Source organism: Melozone crissalis, unplaced genomic scaffold, assembly GCF_028551555.1.
Source record: "Melozone crissalis strain CALT ecotype California unplaced genomic scaffold, PUWL_Pcris_2 ptg000045l_1, whole genome shotgun sequence".
Classification (NCBI taxonomy): domain Eukaryota; kingdom Metazoa; phylum Chordata; class Aves; order Passeriformes; family Passerellidae; genus Melozone; species Melozone crissalis.
Genome location: NW_026535823.1, coordinates 11,857,165 through 11,875,151, shown reverse-complemented (window position 1 = coordinate 11,875,151; position 17,987 = coordinate 11,857,165). Strand labels below are relative to the sequence as shown.

General features: G+C 38.9%; 1 long non-coding RNA gene across 1 annotated transcript; it reads right to left on the bottom strand.

The window, feature by feature from the left end:
- Positions 1-3,032: 3,032 nt before the first annotated feature.
- Positions 3,033-16,884, bottom strand: LOC128943182 (uncharacterized). Its single transcript, XR_008483678.1, has 6 exons — positions 16,789-16,884; positions 14,083-14,132; positions 7,855-7,949; positions 5,886-5,957; positions 3,467-3,679; positions 3,033-3,087 (listed from the first exon to the last, which is right to left on the bottom strand). It is a non-coding gene; the product is annotated as an uncharacterized LOC128943182 (long non-coding RNA).
- Positions 16,885-17,987: the final 1,103 nt, after the last annotated feature.

Below are 17,987 nucleotides of genomic sequence, written 5' to 3'. Positions count from 1 at the left end.
GTAACTCCTGCTTAAACATTCGTGACCTGTGACTGCAATATCCTGCAGCAAGGGATTTCCTTTTGTTTATCAGTGTGCTATCCAAAAGAAACATTTAATTTCATTCTGTGTTTTTTTCAAATCTAAATTTGAAAGCTAAGTAAGCTTTCAAAGAAAGAATCTGTTTAATGTAAAGATGTAATTGCACAGGTCCAGAACCACGTACAGAATCAGAACCAGTGAGTAACACTTCTTCAGTAACAAAGCTGGAAAACTTGCATGTAGGACTTGTGTCTTCCCCCCAGCCAGGACTCACTATTGCCTTGTGTTACTGCTGGTGCAAATGAGGCAGTTCAGAGCAGCAGCTTTCAAAGATCAGTGCCTGTATTTATACAAGTGAATCTGCACTTCCTGCTGATTCTGGACACCTGAGGTCCTTCAGAGCCAGAGTGAGCAGCCCAATTTCTGGGGTGCTGTAAGGGCAGTGCTCCCCAGCTCTTGGCTCAGCAGCAGCAGATGGAACTTCTGTTTCCATATATATATATATATATTTTTTTTTTTTTTTTTTCCCTATCAGACAGCACCTTACTGATTTTAGTTGTGCATTCAGTTTCTGGTCTGTGGACTGAGATGGCCAATGGGCCTCTGGTTTTAGTGAGTGTTTTTCTACCAGGTGATTAGTGCTATCAAGTCCTTTGAAAACCTTATCTGTTTTCATATGGAGAAACACCCCTTGACTCCTAGAATTAAGAAAAACATTTCTGCCCACATATTTTTAGTAGAAAGAACCAAATTTGGCATGTTTACATTAATATTTCCAAAATCAAGACATTGTTTATATTTTCCCTTCAAATTACTAATGCTCAGGAAAACTAACTTACCTTAGACACCCCCATTTTTACAACTCTTGTCCCAATCTTCAATAGCCCTGTAAGCTGCTGCCCATTTGCCTGTCCTGCCTACATCTGAATGAGGGAAGCAAAACAGTTCTGTGGTACACGAACCAATCCCATAAGAGTTCCTACCCAAGCACTGGAAGCCCTCTGTGATGACAGGAACACGAGCACTGGAAATGAAGTGCTTCAGGAAGACATCTTGTCTTCCAAGTTTCTTTAACACACAGGGGAACAAACTTTGTTACTGTCCTTCTGGAAAAAGAGTGGCGCCTACCTGGTGACATGAATCCAGCTCCACAGTGCAGAGGGAAATGGAGTCACAGACACCATGTTTGGGCAGCTTTTTTCAGGTAATTTTCTTGAGAAGTGTAGCAGAGATGCTCATGAAGCTTTCAAGCTTGAAGGTATCAGTAGGAGATTAACTTCAAATTACTCCAAGCTCTTACACCTGGTTCTTTTTTTGGAATGTAAGGAAACCTGAAAAATAACAAAGTGGGTGCAGCTAGAAAGGTGATTTTACGGGTTTGCTGCAAAGCTGAATTTTCAGCCTTTCAAAGGATGAGCAAAAATAGATAAATTGTGTTACTCTGGTGTTACTGCAGGTCCACACCTTTGAGATCCCAGATTTGCTGAAAATTTTTCTCTGAAGACTTCATTAAGTTCTGGCCTTGACACCAATTTGTCAGCAAAAGATAAAGCATGTTGAGAAGCCATCCCAAGAGGTTCCTCCTTAGCACATTTGTGAAGGCCTGATGCTGCTCATACTGACTTCTGAGCTCAGGGGTAAAAGAAATAGCAAAAAGAGGGACAGCTCTCACCCATGGAACAAGGAGAGGGGAAGTGAGTGACTGGTGCCATGTTTTCTGTCCTGTGAAACCCTGCTCTCTCCCACTGCAGTGCCTGAGTTTGCCTCTGTTCACCATGATAGTAGGTAAAGGAAGGACAGGCATTGTAAAAAAAATTAAAATGAATTAAATAGTCAGCTGCAGATTCATTTTCACTGTATAATTTTCTAAGTATAAGCTTTGTCCAGGGTGTGGGAGGCATGCTTCTGCCGTGCAACAATGACCTACCAAACACCTCTCTCAGCCTTGTGAGCAATTTGAGCAGCTTTCTGCATGCTCTCTTTTTGAAAAGGATGTAATTCATAACCCCCCCTTTCCCTTAGCTCCAAAAAATATGTGTGCGTTTCCTAGATGGTGATGTGTACACATGGCATAGTAGAAATACAGACAAAACACATGCAGCACTGCATATGTTTGAAAAACCTGTATTCTTCATTTCCCTGATGTATCAAAATGGAGTCTGATGGAAAACCAAGATGCTTTCCTGTGTGGTGCTGGAGGCCACTGTGACAGCTGAGGTCAGGAGAGGAGAAGGCATGCAAGAACATTTCTGGCTGAGTTCCAGAATACAGAGATTTCAAGTTTCTTGTCAGGACAGAAGAGCACTGTGCACTTGTATTTCTAGCTGTTGGCACTATACCCAGCTAGTCAGAAGGATTGGTTATAGCTAGAGCTCAGTTTGAAAGGAGATTTCAAACAGATTAAAAGTTCCTATTCATTACAAGCTTCTAAATTAAGTGAAACTCACTGAAAAATAGGTTTCTTTCTGAATCCTGAATAATTCTTTACATTGTGATCAGGGAATGAGGTTATTTTGGACTCTCAGTTTAGAAACACAGGTATGGGATTTATGCTAGCACTCATAATGCCCAGAATTACAGAACTGTCAACAGTTTGTCAAGAAAAACACTCACTCTGGACTTTTTAAAAAGAAAAACAATTTAAAATCTGTTTGGGACAGCATCCCCGTCTCTCAGACTTGAAACATCTTGCGACTGTAGGAGCACAAATGTAAATGCAAGATGACCTGCACTGCGCAAGGCATGTGAAGTTGTTCTGAAATGCCTCCTTCTATTTCCCCAAAGCAATTTGCACGTGGAACCTTTCAGCAGGGCTTTCTTGCTTTCTCATGCAAATGCAGGAGCAGGAGTGCACTGTACACACAGCCCTGGCAATGAGGGCAGGGCTGCCCTTGCAGGTCCCTTCTAGAACTTGCTTTCTGTACGTGCTGCATGAGCTCCTGCTGTGGAACATGAACGGACAGCACAAATAAACTCCAGCATAGTTACCACTACTTTCAGGTTTGATTTACCTGAGCAAGGTCTCCTTGGCTTGTCTTTCCATATAGCATCACCTCCTGCTTCGACCTGCGGGAAACCAAAGGGAGAAAGTTTTCTGTGTGGGTTATACACTTTTTTCCAAAAGAACCTTTGTATAAAACCCCCTATGCTTTCTGTGTTGCTGGAGTTGCCTGAGGCAGCTCTGTCATTGTTGATAATACATTAAGCACAATGCATCAGCATGCCAGACAAAAAAAGATTTCCCAGGATCAGCTATGCCCTTTGTAGAGCACTAAGCAAGAATGACTAAGGTATAAAAGGGCATACTGTGGTGAAGCTTTTATGTGAGTGGGGACTGCAGGTGCAGAGAAGACATTAATGCCTTCTGCAAGCCAAGAAGAAATTAGCAAGAAGTATAAATGGGAAATCAAAAACAAGTAGAACAGTCATACATCCAAAAAATCACCTGGACAACAGAGCTGAGTGATCCAGAAGCAAGAATCCTATTTTCATGTGATGGCACAACAGGCTGCAGAGATGGGGTTAGTTTGGCATCCATGGGCTCCTTCCTGCTGACACTGTTGAATCAGAAGAGTTTATTGTGGAACAATCTGAGCAATATCTTGAATCTTCAACCCCAGTTTTGCATAATTAAACCACAGTGGTTCAGTGATCAGGACTGTAAGTGAAAAGGAAGGATAGAGTCAGTTTACAAGAAGCAGATGTCCTGTGACAGATGACCAAGTTATCTTTAAGCTGATACATAAACTGGTTCCTTTGAAAATCAGCAGAATGCAATACCCAGCTGCTATAGCCTCCCTGAGTGTAATGTGTGCATCTGCACTTTCTACTTGATTTCCTCTGCCCTGTCCCCTGCTGTACTCTGTGAACCTTCCTAAGGTTACAAAGGACCTTCCAAGTTACAAAATTCTCCCTGATAAAATTGATACCATAGTGGTACTTTTTGATGAAGCTATTAGTAAACCCAAATATTCCACAGTTCTTGTGTGTTCCAGCCAACCCTTCACAACTGAGACTGAGACAGATGTATTTGATAAAACAAAAAACCAAACAACTCCCCCTTCCCTGCCCCCTCCCCCCCCCTCAAAAAAAAATAAAAGTCAGGCCTATAATTATTCTACTAGCAGCAGACTGGTGATTCAGCAGACCAAAGACATGAGGATACAAAACTTTGTGTGGGCAAATATGCCAGGAGTCTTTGACATTATAAACCTTGCAATGCCAGTTGTTAAAATCTATTACACAGTCGATTTTGGAAGGCTGACTAGAATGCCTTTGTAGAACTTCTTGCACATGGGAAAGCTTCACTTATTTGAGGGTAATCATCACATCACCTTCTCCTTTTCACATTGTTTATGTTTTTACAAAACAGCTTATCCCAGTATCATTCCAGTCAAGTTTTAAAAGCATGTAATTGCTCCTATCTCCACTACAGCAGTATCCCCTCAATGATCCCTCCACCTCAGAGGGGTGCATGTAACAGGGTTTTTCGAGTTGCACCCCAGTGGCCAAGGCTTTGAAAAACCATTTGAAAGGCCAGAAAGTGCCAAGGTATACAGAGACTGTCAAGGCTGGCTAAGGGGAGTGCCACCCTTTTGCTTCAGTAATCACTCAGTTTAAGGGTGTAGGGGCTGCTAGGGCAACCCAGGGCCATCCATCAAATCCTTCCTGAAAGGTATCTGAGAGCTAATCTGCATTTTACACAGCAGCTGCAAAAAGGAGCAGTGATGCTGTATCTAGCAAACACTTTTCTTAGATTTTTCTCCAAGATTAAAGGCTTTCCTTTGATTATCCTTCTTGGAAATACAAAGAAAAAAAAGTAATTTTTGTTAAAGAAACACTCCTTTTTGATTGATGGAAGCTGTTTGCTGCATAAGGAATTGAAGGAAATTACATTATTTGCTTAATAATTATTAACTTGGGAGTGTTTATAAAAAATAAGGGATTGCATTTGATTTCATATTCTTATAGCATTAATCAAAATTATCTAGTGGCTAAATAAAAATCATCCTCCTCCTCCCTGAATGTGGTCCCCTACAGAAAGCTTGGGAAGAGAAAATTGCAGTTGAACATTATGCCAAAGACTTGTCCCCAGTTCAGTTCTGATGGCCTTTTTTCCTCTGTTTCTGCCAGAGTGAGATGGTTCACTGCAGGGAGCACCTGAGATGCCTTCAAAGGAGTTGCAGGGCTGGAGAAGAGCAGCTCAGAGCTCTCTGCCTTGCTCCCATCACCCCAACAGCCACAGAGGGAAAACACTCCTGACACGGCGTTTCCTTTGCTGCGTGCTCGGCCTCTGTGTGATGGGCAGGAATAGCAGGAGGTGACTGGTGATTTCAAGCTTTAATACCCAGCTCTGTGGGGCCAGCTTCCAACAGGTGAGTGAAATGAAGGAAGAATGGGGCTTTTTTCATATTGATAAATCCAGCTGAATTGTGAGCATTCCTGAAAGTGTGCAAGGCTCTGATAAGAGCTTCATCAAGCATGTATTACATCAACTGGCTGCCACCCTTGCCCCCTGATCAGCTGCTTTTCCTAGCAACAGGACCCAGACAATAAGCTCACAGCTATTGAGGGAGCATTTCACTGTCAGGGGAGGTGCTGTTTCAGTAATTCTGATTGAGACCAGGTGTAAAGAAGGACAACCACACCCAGGTTAATACACACAAAGATCTTGGGAGAACTGAGGATCTTTTAAAGATCCCCTTCAGCTCAAACTTCAGTTCTGCCCATCTGAGAGCCCCTCCATCTTCATAAGCAGCTCATTGGGGAGTCAAGAGAAATAACTGTTAATAATTAAACACCAACTTGTGAGAAATGTAATTTCCAGATGTGTTTTTAATACAACATGTAATTAACAACATTACCAAGGTTTATTAGGTTCTATAAGGACTTTGCAGAAAAGCTTTAGTGGGAATGTAGAGGACAGAACTCTTGATCTAGAAAAGAAAAAAAAGAAGCCCATGAATATAATTTCTTTTGTTGCAATGAGACTGAGTTTGCAATTTCTGGGATTAAACTGGAACAGACTTTGAGACTCTGTCTCTCAAAGATCTAAGAATTCTGAGAGACTTCAAGCATTCAGATTTTCATCACAGGCAATATTAAAATCCTGCCTAAGAATATTCTTTGTCTTGTACTCAAATGAATAAGTACTAAGTCCACTTAGAAAATACAATGTCTTGATTTAAAGGGAATTAATTTTAACCATCAAAAGTGGTAGAAGAATATGTCTCACATTGAAAATAAAAGCCAGTCTGACCATGGAACAGTAACATATGCTGCTGTCCATATCTGTGCGCCTCCTCTGAAAGAGGTATGATGGTTTTTCCTGAAGCTATCCTGGGATAATTGTGTCTTTGTCCTTTATAAATTCACATCTATTTTTATAAGCAAAGGAAGGGTCCCAGTGGTGCCATTAGAAATAATCCTCTAAGAGATTTCTAAAGATATGTCTTGTTTAACTTCAACAGAGAGTTAACTAAACACTCTACAGAAATTTTCTTTTTCCTCCTAACCAACAATAGATCCCTGTAAGTGTCAAAGTCAGTCATACACAATCAAATGTGCTGGCATAAAAGTACTCATGCTCTCACTCCTATAAAAAGTAAATAAATGGTGCCAATAAAGACATGCCAACATGTGAGAATAAACCTTTTGTTTTAAAGCACATGTAACCAAAGAATGTAGTACAAGCTTTTAAATTCATTAGACTCAGGTCTTGGCTGTTTGGGAGTCTCTCTCAGTGAGTGGATCACCAGAAGACTATTTGGTGAGTTTTCATGCACAGATACCACAAAATAGCAAAAAAGCTTCATTTCCTTGGCATGCATTCTTATTGAGTTATCACAAGAAGAGACTAGAAGTAAATTTGTCTTGTTTCTCATTTCCTTGCAACACTACCCACTGCAGCTAGCACCAGGGAAGATTTGCTTTTCCAAGTTCAAATGCACAGTATCAGGATCTAATGGAATTATGCTTGCCAGGAATGAACTTATACATCCCATGTAATAAAAATTACTTGTATCAAGGTATCAGAAAAAGGCTGCACACCATGCAATACCTGGATGGACTTGCCCAATCATCCAAACGAGGATTATTAATAGAAAAAAGGTGAATGTAGTGCTTTTAGTAGAGACTTCATTACCTCACAAACTAAGCAACAGTTGCTTCAGAAAATCAAACAAGCCCCATATCTGATTCCTCCAATTTTTTGCCATCTGCATCACTTTAAAATAGTCACATAGAAATGACATATTTGAAAAGTTGTGGTATTTTTTTAACAGAAAAATTTAATTCTCATTCGGTGTTCTGTGAACAAAAACTTCAACACTTCTAAGAAATTAAAAAAGAAAGTGGTGAGCACATAAGGTTCTTGCTACATCTGTTAGGAAGCAGAAAAATCACAGAACCCCAGAAATGGGGGGAGTGGAACAAGAAAAGTGGATAAAAGATCTGTATCCCAAGGACAGGTATATGATGGCTACGAGTCACAAGAACTCCCAAAAAACCTCAGAGTGCTTTATAATGACATAATAAGTCAAGGCTGGGCTGTACCTTTCTAGTAAAGTATTTCAGAAAGCTCCACTGAACTTTTTCCTCCTGAAATACTTTTTTTTCAGGGCCCCTAGGCAAAGAGAATGTTCTAAGCTAATATATTTCTCTGCCACTAAGGGTGTAAGACATGTTGTTCAGCCTACAGTGCCTTAAGAGTATCTTGTATCCAGCTGATATAAAGCAACTCTTATTTCTCAGAGGACAGAACCCCATGGCTCAGTTGTGAGAGTTGAGATTAAAAGATTTACAGTACATAAAATCATTATAATACTGTCTTACCTGGAGTGTGTGTCTTCCTCCACGGCTTCAGTGATAGGATTTCTGTCTCTGGTATTAATTTCTACTGGTTGGAGCCATGAACATTTCTTGTTGAGCTATTTGGCAAAGACAGATCTTAGATATTTTAGAAAACAGTAAAATGTGGTTGCTTCATAAGGCATATGCTGATTTATTAATCTAAATTTTGAAGGATGTCTGTGTCTAATAGTCTCTTATTTTAACATGTGGAGCTATAAAATAATATACTGGGGCTCTGGAGACTTTATTTTCTACCTGGGTATTTGCAGTGCTCAGATCTGACCACCATGTATTGTTATATGTTTATCCACCTTGTGAACTTCCCCAAAATAATCTAACCCAGTTGGCTTTGACCTTTTTCAATTTGCAAACCTCTCAATGTTTCCTAGTAAGATTGTGAACCCTCTCTGCACCCTGAATTTGAGGTAATAGCATTGATTCCCTTTGTTACTTTGGAGGGATTACCTGGAAATGGTCCCTTTGCAGTGGTTACAGGCCAGAGGTTCAAAACTATGTGTAATTTTCTTGCCAAAGTCACAACTAGAGTAACTTGGCATAATTCTGTTGATTTCAAAGGAAAAATCTTTTGATAGCAGCAGTTAGAATAATGGCTAGTTTACTGTACATTAGCTGAGGAACTTCCCCTGCATTTAGTCCTTCTCTTAGATTTCACTGTGACTGAGCTCCACTTCAATGTAATTGTATCTCCTTTGTACTCCTTACTTACTACTCAGACTAGAACACATTGAAGAGCCCAAGAGGAATCTTAAAAAAAATTTACATAGGAAATCTCATCAGAAAATTCCTACAATTTTATTTTATGCTTAGTCTCAGATGTATCCTAGATATCTAGTTTTTAAAGGTGGCTCTTCAGTCAGGTATTATCTTTCACAGTCTAACACATGCACAACTGATCGAAATTGCACAGTTAGTAACATAAACTTTTCTTGACTTCTCTGATCAAGTAGCTCTACTGTTAAAGTTTTGAGTGGGGTATTTTTGAATAGAGTTATGCTGATTTATACCAGTTGATCATATGCCCAATTTTCTGAATATGCTTCAGGCCCTTCAGGAGTGAGTGCAAAGGAAATAATGTTCCTGTTTCTTATGAAAAAGAAAAGCACAAATAGTTTGGTAGATATTAAGAAAAGTAACAATTAGGTCTGAAATGTTTATAACTAGATATCTTTTCCGAAGATAGTTAGAAGTATTTACATTTAAAAGACAAGAAATTCTCTGAAAAAATTAGAGAAAAATGGAAAATTGTCTTTCTTGCTGTTGCTGTGTAGCTCACTTTGTAGCTCCATCACATGACAACGAATAAGTAAAGAAAACTATTATTATGCAAACTGCTCCAGGACAAAAGGGTATTACATATCTCATACAAAAGGGCGTTTCTTTAAAAAGCACAGCACATTCAGTGTTTAGGGTTTGCAGTTGAAATTCATGGCCTTGCTTGCCAATATTATCATGCAGCTGGGTATTACGCTATTGCTTTACTCTGAGGGGAGAAAAAAATCACAATAAACATTTTCAAATGGGCACCTGTTAAACATTTGTATTCTCTTATGTGACAATATCAGTTTTAATGATTTTTAGCGTTTCTTCTCTAGTGAAAAGGTCACCATAAAGACTACCACAGAGACTATGATTGCAAACAGAAAATGTCAAAAAGGTGCTTCTTTTGAGTTAAAAAAATTATCACTGGAAAAGAGTAGTAGGCATTATTTTAATGTTGAGAACTGATGGGATTAATAATAGTTTTTCTCTTATTTAACAGCTATGAGATAGAAGTCCATCTTTCTGTAGAGAAGGGTGCTGACAGAATCTCTTGTATTTGTTCTATGAAACAAGAGTTTATTTTTAAAATTTTAATTCAAATTCATTTATCATCTTTCCAGAAAGTATCTCATGTTTAAGTAAATACAAATCAGCTGACCCAAAACGTTCCTGATGAATATAAGATTAAATGTAGTATCAGAAATCTTCATCTCCTCATGACATGATTAGTCAAGCACTAATTTAGATGAGTAAATGACATCTGTTTTTACAGGGTTGGGTGTTTCCTGCACCTTCTATATGCAACATTAGTCATATGATTATTGTGAACTAGCTTATTAAGCATCAAAATTTTTTCCTAAAACTCTTCTAAAGAAAAATAATAGCAAGTCAGAAAGTACAAGTCAAACAGTTGTAGAGGAACATCTTAAACTGTTTTTCATTTGCATATGTCATATTTTTTCTCTGGCTCTTAGATACATCCATCTCCGGGTGTGTTTTCAAGTTCTTATTTCTGATTTTGTTTTCTGTTTTTCCCTGAGTTGCCTGAGCATTGTCATGATAAACTGCTAAAAGATATGTACTTTCAGTGATGTTATGTACTAAAATACAAAGGAATGGCACAAAATGAACAGTTTTGTGGTGTAGAAAAAAAAAGAAGCTATGAAATTGTTGCTTGGCAGGAGTTAGTACAGAAGCCACTCTGAGACACTGAGCACACTATGGCATCCAAATACTAAATTCATACTAGCCCTGGGTGTGCAACAGAGTTAGCAAAACAAGAGAGGTCTTTGAAAAGCTCTATAGCAGTCAAAATACAATTTGAACATACCTTCATTTCTCTTTCATTAATCAAAAGTATGATCAGATCAACAGGTGCCACAAAATACTTGCCCCAATCTCATTTGCTTATAAATAACCATTCTTCGGGGTGCTTACAGTCTTATCCCAAATATTTAGTTACTTTGTCTTTTTAGGTAGCAGGTATGTTAGGAAAAGTAGTGGTGACAGAAATCTAATCCCAAATTAACACCAAAGGGTGTAGTTAGGTGTGTGCCATAGCACTGAGATAGATGCTATTTGCCATTTTGTTCCTAATCTGTGTATAAAGAACCAGTTATTGAAATTTACTACACATGATTAAGCATTTTGATATTCTCTCTTCTGGTTACTAAAAATACAGTTCCAAACTTATGTGTCAAACAGACATCAAGAATAGATTTGTGTATTTTGCAGTCATCAGTGTGCATGGTACTTATGCCCTCTACATCACTGCAACCTGCTAAACTGAGCTTCCAGCTTTCAGGAGCTAGAGGGGATCAGCAATACAGACCTGTACTTCTCAGAACACTCTGTTCAGCACCAGAGCAAAATGCCATAGCCCTTTTAAAAGAGTCAAACGGGTCATCCCTGTTTTGTCAAAGGGAAGATTTGGTCCCAGATGCTTGAAGAAATTCAAGGTGCAAGGCAGATCTTTGCAGTGCCATAGCTGCTGTACCACCATGTGGAAAGTCTGCACTGCTCCAATGATTCTTATGACTGAAAACTTAACTTTGCTTGTAAGACTGCTAGAAGATGAGCCATCCTGACAGTTTTGTTTATTGGCTTTAGTGGAATGTAAAAACTACATATCTCTCCATAATGGCGGAGACTCCTCCTGGGGAAATACAGGTTTGCCAAGATTTGTGTTGCTTTCACTGTGCCATTCATAGGATTAGGAGAAGAGGAATTTTGTCCAAGAGGGGAACTGGTTTGGAAGCTATGTTTTCATTCAGAGGGGAGTTCTGCTGACACACTGAAATCTCTTTTCTTTCTCTGAACAGAAAGTCTGAAACTTCAAAATTTAAAATAACAAAAGTATCCTAAACATTTGAGTAAAAGTAAGCAAAAGGAGTCATTTGATTGTTCAAATGATAAAACACTTTTGTGAACAGTGAAGCTGTCTAATCTGTGGTGCCCTGATACAATTTGTAGCTGTAACAGTCTTACAAAATTAACTTAAAGCAGTAAGATGGGAAAGTCAGGCTTGACTTTTTAGTGGTGGCACTCAGACAAGTGATAACACTGACCACTTTAAACAAGTGGCACTTTCAGCAGCAAAGAAAATGTCTACAGGAGCAGAATCACCTATCTTCACTTCATGAGTTACTGAGACATCTCCAAAATATTTACCAATCACTTTCAGGATTAATATCTTGGAGGTGATACAACATCTTCCTCCTCATGCTCAATAGTCACAGTTCACTTTACTTGATTATTGTCCCATCTACATGTATGAAGGAGGAGGAACAGATCTGCTGGGCTTCCTCTGCCCTGTGCACCACGTTGTGTGGGACAAGCTATGGAACATGTGACATTGGGAATGCTGTGTAGAACATCCCATGAGACTGGCTGGATAGTGCCCCTATACAACCTTGTATAAATACTAGTTTGTTCACGCTTTCATTAAGTAGGATTTGGTTTTTTCTACATAGAAACATTTCAGTAGTATTTTTTTTTTTAATTCTTGGCTTTTCTGGAATAATCAGAACAACAATACAAGATTAAGAGAATGCATTAAATGAGACATAGTAATTGCTGGCTGTGATTAATTAGTGATTGTAAGCCCACCCACATACATAGCTTCAATTGCTAGTAATTTACTTGTATGAATTCAATAGAAGCAGACAAATTTCAAAATACCTCAATCACTATAATTTTAATTGACAATTTGTCTGTTGTAACTGCTCCAAAAAACTTAACATTTCTTAAATTCATAACAGACAAAGTAGGATCCTGTTACCTAGATTGATAAGGAGCCTGAAGCCTAACCAAAGACCTTTAGTCAACACTCAAAATAGCCTTCCTTGCAACGTTTTGCTTTCGGCCTCCCAAAATAATTTCTCTAATTTACTTGTCCATAGCAAAGGAGAGGATTTATTGCTTTGTTTTCTAGCGTTCTTCAGTTCCAATGACAGGAAGCCATTCAAGGCCTATGTCAGAGTCTTGACCATTTGGGGAACTGTAATGTGATGACTTCCTAGGGAATTCAGTCACATGGGCTTAATGGCATTTGGGGTTGTGGCTATCCCTGGTAGTTACTCAGGAGTGAGCTTCTCACGCTACACTGGAAGACTTCTGCCTAATGCATCCTCATGCTCTTGACGCTCCCCTCAGATCTGTCAGACATATTTTTGCTTCAAAATACAATTAAAAAAATTCTTCAAATCTTCTAGGTCATGTTATTAAAAATTCTTGCGTATTGTCTGTTAATTGTCCTAGTTCTGCTAAAAGGTGAGGGTCAATTCTTACAAAACAGTATTTGCAATTACAGTATCACAATTTAACACTGACCACAAGTATTAAACCAGGGCACACGAGCGAACATAGTTTATCCTTTGCTTAAACCATCAGTGTGGCTTTTGAACATGGTTTTAAAATAGCATTATCTAAAAAACCCCAATGTTATTAATGTCTTCTTACAAGACCTTTAGAGGTTCTCCCTTTTCCTGTTCATAAATCCTAATCTTTGCATTAAATTTTTTCTCAGACAGGAAACAGTAACAATTGATTTACATGGACAAAATCAGCTTTTCTCAGTTTTCAGTCCAGCTTCCTCTGAGATCTCATTGACCTCTAAAGTTCAACTTCTTCCAAGAAAGTTTTCTTTGGGATTAATAGCCTTCAGCATCAAATCATTGAGTGCCATAGACATAGCAGTGCTATAAGTAAAGCTTCAGCCTTTCCACATAAACTCTTATTTTCAGAAGTTCATAGTTTGGCTAAAAAAATAAAGTTTTATGCTGAAACTTAGTTTAAAAAGCTCAGTCTGGAAGTGATTTCAGTTTCTGAGAAATCTGCACAACTTTGTGGTTGTTTTCAGATTAAAATTCTGACCAAGACTATGACTTGCTGTCTACATCCCTTTGGTGCCTGACTTTTTAAAAGTACAGATCCACTCCTGAAAAATTATAGAAAGACAAGCTAAAAAGGTGTTTTAAAAATGGTTATCCCATATGTTAAAGATTTTCAAATTGGATCTAGTCCCTGCTTCTCTGGAAGACAGTCTAATCACTTGAGCACCACAGTATTTTTCAGAGGATTTCAGCAGGCTGAGATGTGAGCCCAACTGCTCTGCAGTGATGGAGGGCTCTCAAGGTTTCTCTGAGTGCCTGCATGCAGAGTAATGGAGGAGCCTGCTGGTCCTGCTGCAGTTAGAAATACTGATGGATTGGGGGATGAAAGCCTTGTAGGAAGGAGGCTCAAGAAAATCTGAATTGGCAAGTTTGGGGAAACTGGTGCCTCCTGCTTCTTCAGGAGCCATGGGAGTGCTCTGGTGGCTGGGGCTGAGTGCCAGGAGGGACAGGTGAGGGAGAGAAGGAATCAGGCAGCTCTCCAGCATCCTGAAACAAAATCCTCACCATAATTAGAGATGAAACCAACAGAACTTACTTACATGCTGGTCTGCACAATTGCCTTCAGAAGGGATTTGGAGGCACCATCTGCAGGGAAGGATGACAGAGAGATGCCATGAAATTTCGTTTCCTTTGTAGGTAATTCCTGTAAGGGATGACTTGGTCTTGAGTCAGTGCTGCTGGAGATGGGAACACAAACACAACACACCATGCAAATATGTTCAAGGCCGCAGGCTGCAAATGTAATTGCTTCAAAGCAAAATCTTTTCATCTGAGATGATGACCCAGTGAAATACACTGCTTCTTGTGACCACTCATTCTTTCCACAACAGAAATTTGAACAAGCCAGAGGCAGTATTCTGCCCCCAACTTCCCCCAAACTGGTCACCAAAACTAAAAATATCCCATCAGTCTTTCCACATAAGTACAGCCCAATTCCTTATAACTGTGTCCAGCAGCAGGAAGACTATTTCATTTAATCAATATAAATAGTATTGTAAACACTTGTCATGTGAAGGAAAAGGCCAAGGCACCCTCTAGATTATCCCCTTGTTTCAGACATTGCTCCTACAATCCAGACAGGTCACCCATTCATCCCGTTTTCAAATGGAAAGATATTTCTGCCCAACAACAGCAAGGTAACATCCTCTGAAAAATGAGGCACCAGTAACCATACAGAATTGACAGTGCAGCATCTGAGTAGGAAATACCAACCTTCAGATCTTTGGGAGTGCTCCATTTGAAGCTAATCCAGAAATCTTTTTCTTTGGCAACAGCTCATTATAACTAGGCAAATTCAGTCCAAACTCTGAAACTTCTTTTGAAGGCATAATGGCAGGGGAACCTCACAGACAGGATTAGAAGGAAGATAAGGAGGTGGCTTTACAGATGTCTGAAGGAGCACTTTCCAAATGTAAGGAATGCATGGGATAAAACTTCACACTGAGTGACTGAAAATCTAAGAAGTCAATGAAGGAGGCTGGCATCATAGGCTAATCAGTGAAAGAAGTGATTTCTTGATCCTGCGTGAGAGATGATAGGTAGGATGAGGTACAGGCTTTGAAGGTGAAGACAAGCTGCTTATATCTGATAGAAAAAGGGTGTTACATTTGACAGCCAAAGTGATGAGCTAGGCAAATGATCTCTGCAGTGCTACAATGTACAGAACCATGCTACAAAATTGTATTTTTCAAAAGCAGAGAAATGGCTTTTGAAATCCTCATAAGAGCTTGGCAATTACACACATATATATTAATTCTTACACAGTAATAATCTCTAAGTTCTAGAACTCACTTCCATAAGACAATTATTTTTAATGGTTGTTTTAAACGTAAACTAAGCATGTTGCATGGGAAGGTGGGAATTTTATTGGATATTTCTAATAACATTGTTTTGTGCCAGCATTTTCATTATAGCATTCCTTTAAATTTTCTATTTTATAAGAGAAAAAAATGACTTGCTAACAAATCCTTTTTTACATACAACTCTTTTTGATTTTGACTAAATCTTTTCATTTAAACATAGCACCTGAGGTCATTCAATGCTCATATCCCTGCCAATTACATAATGTCTTAGCTGGTGGTCTCAGTTAATTCCTCTCTGGGGTTTGGTGGCTGAGGAGAGGTTGCCCATTACAACTTGGAGATGACTCTGGAAACTCAGTATGCCAGACAACACAGACATCAAGTTGCTAAATGCACCAAACCTCTGAGACATATAGATTTAACAGGACTTCTCCACTTTGTTTGGCAGTAGTACATTAGAGTGGCTCTTTCCATAATACATAATAAATTAATTTTATTCCCTGTTGTAGCATATCCTTCATTTCCCCAATGCAGAGACTGGTGCATACACATTTTTCCAGGGCAAGGCTTTTGCTATTAATAGACAACTTGGCTCCACACACTGAGATGAACGAACAAGGTTTGGAGTGCCTAATTTAAGGGACCATATGTCATAAGCTATAGTATCCTGTTAGATTGGAATAAAACAAAGAGTGAAAAAAAAAATAGCTTCCTACCATTAGCTGGCCTCAGACTGAAATTTTTGAAAATGTTTATTTAAGTGGGCTTAGAACTATTTACTTATTCTGTGCATCATATGAAGTTATGCATATTTCTTCATGGGGATGCTGCCTCAGAAAAAGAACTTCTGAGCATTACCACAAGACAAAAATAACACAGTGATCTTGATTTTTTTTTCCTGGAACTGCCTTCAAAGTGTGGCCAGCTTCAAATTTTTCTGCTTTGACTTTCCAGCTTGTAAAAACTGGAATACAGTTGTTTACTGTTTATTTAGTGTCCTGTGATTGTAAGATATTGCAATTTTTCCTCTGCTAATGTAAAATAGACTGGTGGGTGAATGTCCTTTTTTTTAAGCAAAATATATTAATTACTATTATTGTTTAACCAGCCCATCTCAACTGCACAGTTCAAAGAAATGTGCTCTTTCAGACTCTTAGGGTTGTTATCTAATCAGCATTCCTCACAAATATTTGAATGATTAGAGCTAGCAATCATATTTTCCTGGCAAGTTGTTCACTTTTGGGTGCAAACAGACTCAGAACTAGAAAATGTATAAATCAGCATTTTCATTTACTTCCTCCAGCTCATCCCATACATTCCTACTGGGTTTTTTCCTTCTCTGCTTAGTCTTTCTCTATATATCTCTTGAAAAGTAACATTTCCAGATCATTTCATTCAAGTAAGGATAGGGTGAGACTGTGACCAGCTGACAGGCATACCTGTTGCACTTCTATTTTTAGGATGTGCCATTCCATACTTCCAGTCAAGTTCCAACTTCCATTCCCCTTATGATCCAAATTGGCAGTCACAGGTTTGTGTTGGTATGAAAAACAGAAAAGGAAGATATTTCTTAGCTAACATAACTCACAATTTAATTGTTTTCTTCTTAGACTCCTTGTGACCAAAAGCAGCAGGATAAAAGATTTACTCTACTGTATTTATGAAAGGAAAAAATGTTTGGAGAGAAAAATTATTTGGACTGAGGAGGAATTTTGTGCATATATTTTAGCCAATGATTATTTGGCTGGCTTATGAATCTGTAATGCTGAATATTGCCTGCATTCAGATACTCAAAAAGCAGAAATTAATAAAACCTGACAAATAAAAGCCACACGCGGGGAGAACAATATCATTACAATAACTTACATTTGCAAATACTACAGGCACTCCTCACCTTTCTTATTGTCCTAATTTAGTTGGCAATACAGAGTCAAAGGTGATGTCCGGACTTAAGAGCCCAACAGCTCTGGGAATAGGGAAAAATCTGATTTTAATCAACAGCAAAAGTTATGCAATACAAAGGGCTGTGATGTAGCACACTGCCCTAGATAAAACATTCCACTGCCCCAATTCCAAAAACCCTTTGGTGCTTTGTGCCTGTGGGAGGTGTCCATGAGGACCAAACACATGTCTGTGGGAACCCATCTCTAAGGGGACGAAGAAAATGGGAAAGGCGACCTTTGATTGCAATTTAAACATCTCAGTCCTGCTGTATTTCAATGGACTGCATCATCCTATTAGCTGGGAATTCCTAGTCATTTGGCTGTTTGGCAGCTCACCAAAATTTAGATCCACTCTGTATTCCAAAGCAGAGCTCAGGGCCAGAAGTCTGACACTTCCCAGGCATATATGAGTAGGTTCACCTGCATCTGTGCCATGGTTCCTGTACATTTGTGCCATGCTGTCCTTGGGCTTTGCAAAAGGGAAGGTAAATATTTTGGTATTTATGTTTTAAAATATCAGGAAAAGGACTTTTTTGTTTACTGTTTTCTCTTTTACTTAGACTAGTGGAGGTGTAATTTAAGGAGCCATACTGGCATGCGTCATTGCAGTCTAGCAAACAAGGCTCTGGAGGTGCACTGCTGAATATGCTCAATGCAAAAATGAAATTGAAAAGTCAGGCTTTGGCTAACTGTGT